General features: G+C 47.2%; 1 protein-coding gene across 1 annotated transcript in view; it reads left to right on the top strand.

Annotated features, from left to right (window-relative positions):
• Positions 1 to 6,000, top strand: part of KIF26A (kinesin family member 26A) — a 99,651-nt gene that overhangs the window by 88,035 nt on the left and 5,616 nt on the right. The window lies entirely within an intron of this gene.

A 6,000-nucleotide genomic window follows, 5' to 3' on the forward strand; every position in this document is an offset into this window, starting at 1 on the left:
ATCAAGAACTGAAGCTTCGCACAGGTCTAGTCCAAAGTGCTAAATAGTCTATGACAAGAGACAACAGATGGACACAGCGTGACAGAAGACCACAAGGACACTACAAAATAATGTTGATCAGTATGCATAACACACCAGCAGTCTAACTGATGTCAAGTTTTTTGTTGTTGGTAGGAATGGTGGAAAAGGTAAGCTAAGGATGAACTTTTGAAGGAGAATAATGAGCTCCCTTTGTGGATGTTTATGGAGGGCTGGTTCCAAGCATGAAGGGCAGCAGGGACAAAGCATGAAAGTGCTTGTCTGAAAGTCTTAACAAGTGGGCTAATAGCAATGTTGACTTGTTGATGGTGAATGAGAGATGAAAGGTAGGGTGCAGATAGGAAGTGAAGACAAGCAGTTTGATATGATAGAGGGGGGAGTCCAGTGAAGGACTGCATAAGACAGGGTCAAAGCAGTGGGAGGGAAAATGATCATTGCAGCAATATCCTGAATGAATATTGGTGAGACATGATTGCATCTGTTTTTGTGAAAGCCAGAGTAAAGCATGTTGTGGTAATCATGTCATGATATTGTGACAGCATGGACAGGAATTTCAGCAGTGAAGTTGGACAGGAATGGCTCAGTCTTAGAGGTGTTATGTAGAAAGAACGTGCAGTGCATAACTGTATCCTGGATGTGAAGACCTAGAGAGATTTTGAAGGTGATAGTTTATGGCCTTGAGTGACAGGCAGGATGGGGATGTTATCTACAGAGGTCGTGTGTGGAAGAGTAGAGGTAGTTGTCCTTTTGGAGGTAAGAGAGACAAGCTGAAGTTTTGGTTTGGACAGAAAGTGGCAGATACAGAGTAGTGCAGTAGGTCTGTGAATTATCAGCATAGTTGTAGTTCAATTTGTGTTTACAGGTTGAGATGGGTACAGTGTACCAGATGAAGAGAGAGTGTATATATCAGATATGCTAACTTTTATTTTGCAGAACCCAGGAGGTGATAGTGCTTTTCTTCTTGGCACTAGTTAGGCCTCATTTGGAGTACTCCACGTTTTAAAAAGGATGTGGAGAAGTTTGAGAGGGTCCAGAGGCAGGCAGCAATGGATAATCAAGGGCTTAGAAAGCAAGTCATATGAGGAGAGGTGGAAGGAGCTAAGCGTGTTCAGCTTGAAAAGGCACTTAAGAGGGGACATGATAGTAGTCTTCAAATACTTGAAGGACTGCCATAAAGAAGAGGGAAATCATCTTTTGACTTCTGCTGCACAGAAAAGGATGTGGACCAGTGGCTGGAAGTTGCAGCAAAATAAGTTTAGATTGGATATCCAGAAAAACTTCTTCCCTGTTAGAGCAGTGAGGCAGTGGAATAGACTGCCTAGGGAAGTTGCGGACTCTCCATCACTGGAGGTGTTGAAGAAGAGGTTGGACACCACTGTTTGGGGGTGACCTAGGTGTGTTCTGTGTTCTGCCATGGGTATTTCCCATGCTTCTGGGTTGGTTGCCCCTGTCCCCCTGCTTTCTGCTCCATGTGTCAGGGTGTTTTTAAGCATTCCCAAAGGCATTGAATGTTGGCTACAGCCGGTGCTGGGGATTTTGACTGGGGTGGGCCAATGCTTCTGCTGGGACCAAAGACAGAGGCTCCTTGCTAGAGGGCCTTGCCCCTCTGTTCAGGGTCAGACTGATGACCATATTTGGGGTCAAGAAGGAATTTTACCTCGTGGTCAGATTGATGCGGATGGCGGGAGGTTTTGCTTTCATCTGTAGTAGGGGGTGTGGCCCTCTATCTGGGACCTCTTGAAAATATATTAACAACATTTCATAGAAGCAGGGCGTTGGCTGCTGTGGATCCCCTGCTTTACAGGTGGCAGGCCAGGGTGTTAGGTCTGTGAGTGTCAGGGTTGATGGTAGTCTTGTGTCAAGTTTAATTATGTTTTTATGGGATGGTTTGACTATGGATGATCCTGTGTCAGGCAGGGGGTTGGGCTAGATGACCTCTGGAGGTCCCTTCCAGCCCTGCTTCTATGATATTAATTCTGTTAATTACAAAATTATAGAACCTCATAGCTTTAAAAGGCAACTTTAAAGGTAAATGATAAAAGGAAAGAAGACTAGTGCAATTGCATTCAGAGAGGTGTGGCTTCCATTCACATGTGTTTGTAGTAAGATCAACTCTCCTAAAGCCACCACAGTGACAACAGAGATTTAACACGGATCATAATTCCATCACCCTTACTGACCTTCAGTAGCATGCATCTGTTTGCTTCATTGATACTGGTCAGTACTTAAATCCCTTGTTATTAGATACCAGAGCGAGTGGGGAGATTTTACTAGGGAGGTTGCTTGGAAACTCTCTCTGTCACCTTCCTTCACTGTAAACTTAGTGAGAGGAGGAAGGTTAGCAGGGAAAAGGGAATCTTTCAGGACCAAGGAGTAGTGAACAGGAGAGTTTGCTAGGGAAAGTCTGCTTGGAGAGAGGAGCAGGAAGAGGGTAGGCAGCAGATGTAAGAGACTCAAGGAGATGGCTGGCGTATGTTGCAATGCCAGAGCCACTGCCAGTTCTTCCTTTGCTTGCACCTGTGAGGTGTCTGTCCGGCCACAACTGCTTACCTTTGAGGCTTCCACCCAGGTCCTGGTTTGCTGCTGTGGGGACTGGCTTGCATTTTCCTTCCAGTGACAGCCATGTAGGGGAGTGCCTGCAGTGTGCGTGGTGCCTCCTGGTGGTGTCCCTCAGGGTGCAGGTAAGAGCTACAGGAGGAGGTGGTGAGGCTCTGAAGCATTTTCACCCATGAGGATTCAATTCGACACTGAAGGAGACTTCTAGGACTGTGGAGGAAGGACTGACAGAGGCAACACTAGAGAGAGAAGAGGACCTGGACTCCCAGGAGGGTGGAAGTTGGAAGCATGTGTACTCTGGCAGCAAGCAGAAATATTTATCCCCACCTGCAGCGGTTTGGCTGGAGAGCAGATACGGAGCCCCAGCAACGGAGGAGAAGGAGCAAATTCCATTAGCAGAAGAGGCCAGGCCACGCCTCTACAAGGTTGGGAGACTACCAACAGGTTGTAATGGTTGGCAACTCCCTTCTGCAAGGGGGATGGAGGTATCCATCTGCCACTCCGACCTGTTTTTTGGGAGGTTTGCTACTTGCCTGGAACCCAGATCTGAGATGTCATGAAAGGATTACTGAGACTCATCCAGCCCTCTGGCTATTCACCCATGCCGGCCTTCAGTGTGGGCACCAGTAATACTACCAGGGAAAACCCCGAGAAGATCAAAAGTGACTACAGGGCTCTGGGTGTAAGGGTGAGGGAGAGAGGGGTTCACTTGATGTTCTCGATCCTTCTGGTCAAGGGAAAGGGCCCAGGCAGGAGCAGATGCATCCTACAGATCAGTGCCTGGCTACACAGATGATGTCACCAGCAGGGCTTTGGTTTCTTTGACCACAGCAAGAAGAAAGATTGCTAAGAAGAGATGGTATCCACCTGATGAAGAGAGGGAAGATTATCTTCACAGAAAGGTTCACTAACCTAGTGAGGAGGGCTTTAAACTAGATTCATCAGGGGATGGAGGCCAAAGCCTGGAGGTAAGTGAGGAAGCAGGTGACCTGGAGGAAGCACAAGAAGGACAGGGCAACAGAGGAGGTCTTCTCATTCTTCTTGAGAAAGTAGGATAATAAACTAGTTAGCTCAGGTGTCTGTACACAAATGCCCAGAGCCTGGGAAACAAGCAGGAAGAATTGAAAGTTCTCACATAGTCGTGAAACTGTGATGTGACTGGAATAACAAAGACTTCTTGGGAGCTTGCATGACTGGAGCAATGTCATGCATGGGTACAAACTGTTCAGGAAGGACAGGCAGGGAACAGGCGGAGGAGGAGTTGCTCTTTATGTAGAAGAGCTGTATAATTGATCAGAGCTTCAGTATGAAACTGGGAATAGGCCTATTGACAGTCTCTGGGTTTGGGTCAGAGGGGAGAGTAACAAGGATGATGTTGTGCATGTGTGCTATCAGTCACCGGACCAGAAGGATGCAGTGGATGAGGCTTTTTTCAGACAGCTAGTGGAAGCTTCCAGATCATGAGCCCTGGTTCTCATGGGGGACTTCAATTAACTTGGCATCTGCTGGAAGGGCAATACAGCAGTGCAGAGGCAAGCCAGGAAGTTTTTGGAGAGTGATGGGGACAATTTCCTGGTGCAAATGCTGGAGAGGCCGACTGGGAGCCACGCTCTTCTTGATCAGCTGCTTGCAAACAAGAAAGAATTGGTGGGGAATGTAGAAGTCAGTGGCAACTTGGGCAGCAGCAACTATGATATGACTGAGTTCAGGATCCTGAGGGAAGGAAGGGTGGGGAGCAGCAGAGTAAGGACCCTGGACTTCAGAAAAGCAGACTTCGATTCACTTAAGGAACTGATGGGGAGGATCCCCAAGGAGGCCCATCTGAGGAAGAAGGGAGTCCAGGAGAGCTGGTTGTACTTTAAAGAAACCTTACTGAGGGTGCAGGAGCAAATCATCCCAGTGCACAGGAAGACTAGCAAGTATGGTAGAAAACCAGCTTGGCTTTGCAGGGAACTCTTAATGAGCTAAAATGCAAAAAGGAACCTCACAAGTGGAAGCTTGGAGAAATGAGTAGAGAGGGGTACAAGAGCATTGCTCGGGCATGCAGGGATGAAGTCAGGAAGGCCAAAGCACACTTGGAGTTGTAGCTAGCAAGGGATGTGAAGGGTAACAAGAAGGGTTTCTACAAGTATGTCAGCAACAAGAGGAGGATCAGGGAAAGTGTGGATCCCTTAGTGAATGGGGAAGGCAACCTAGTGACAGATTATGCAGAAAAGGCTGAAGTGCTCAATGACTTTTTGGCCTCACTCTTCACACAGGCAAGGTCAGCTCCCAGACTACTGCACTGGACAGCACAGTTTGGGGAGGAGGTGAACAGCCAACAGTGGTGAAAGAACAGGTTAGGGACTATTTAGAAAAGCTGGATGTGTACAGTCTATAGGGCTGGATGGGATGTACTTGAGGGTGCTGAAGGAGTTGGTTGATGTGATTGAACAGCAGCTGGCCATTATCTTTGAAAACTTGTGGTGATCAGGATTGGCCCTGGATGATTGGAAAAGGGCAAATATAGTTCCCATCTTTAACAAAGAGGAAATGAAAGAAGGAGGATCTGGGATGCTACAGCTTCACCTCAGTGCCTGCAAAAATCATGGAGTGGGTCCATTTGTAATCACTTGGAGGAGAAGAAGGTGATTAGGAGCAGTCAACTTGGATTCACCAGGGGCAAGTCATGCCTGACCAACCTTATTGCCTTCTGTGATGAGATGACTGGCTCTGGATGTGGGGGGAGCAGTGGATGTGATCTACTTTTAAAAATCTGGAGTCTGTGTCCAGTTTTGGACTCCCTACTTCAGAAAGGATGTGGATAAATTGGACAGAGTTCAGGGGAGGGCAAAGAAAATATTTTGAGGCCTGGGGAACATGATTGATGAGGAGAGACCGAGGGAACTGGGCTTATTTAGTCTAGAGAAGAGAAGACTGAGAGGGGATTTAATAGTAGCGTTCAACTACTTGAAGGGTGGTCCCAAAGAGGATGGCGCTAGACTAATGGTCTCAAGTTGCAGCAAGGGATGTTTAGGTTAGAAATGAGGAAAAGCTCTCTCATGAGTGGGGCTTGTGAAGCATTGGAGCAGGCTGCCTAGAGAGACTGTGGGATCTCCATCCCTTGTGGTTTTTAAGACCCGAGTAGACAAAGCTTTGGCTGGGATGATCTAGTTGGGGATGGTCCTGCTTTGAGAAGGGGGTGGGACTAGATGATCTCCTGAGGTCCCTTCCATCCCTGTTTTCTGTGATTCTGTGATCTATTTGGGATTTAATGTCTGTGTTTTGGACACAGCTTTGATGCTCCTGTCTTGAACACTATAGTTATTTATAGTATTGGAGTGATGTAGCTGTGATGATCCAGAATATATGTGAGGCAAGGATTTTGTGGGAGGTATCTTTTATTGGACTGATTGCATGGTAGGG

Source organism: Alligator sinensis, unplaced genomic scaffold (assembly GCF_000455745.1).
Source record: "Alligator sinensis unplaced genomic scaffold, ASM45574v1 scaffold85_1, whole genome shotgun sequence".
Taxonomy (NCBI): Eukaryota; Metazoa; Chordata; order Crocodylia; family Alligatoridae; genus Alligator; species Alligator sinensis.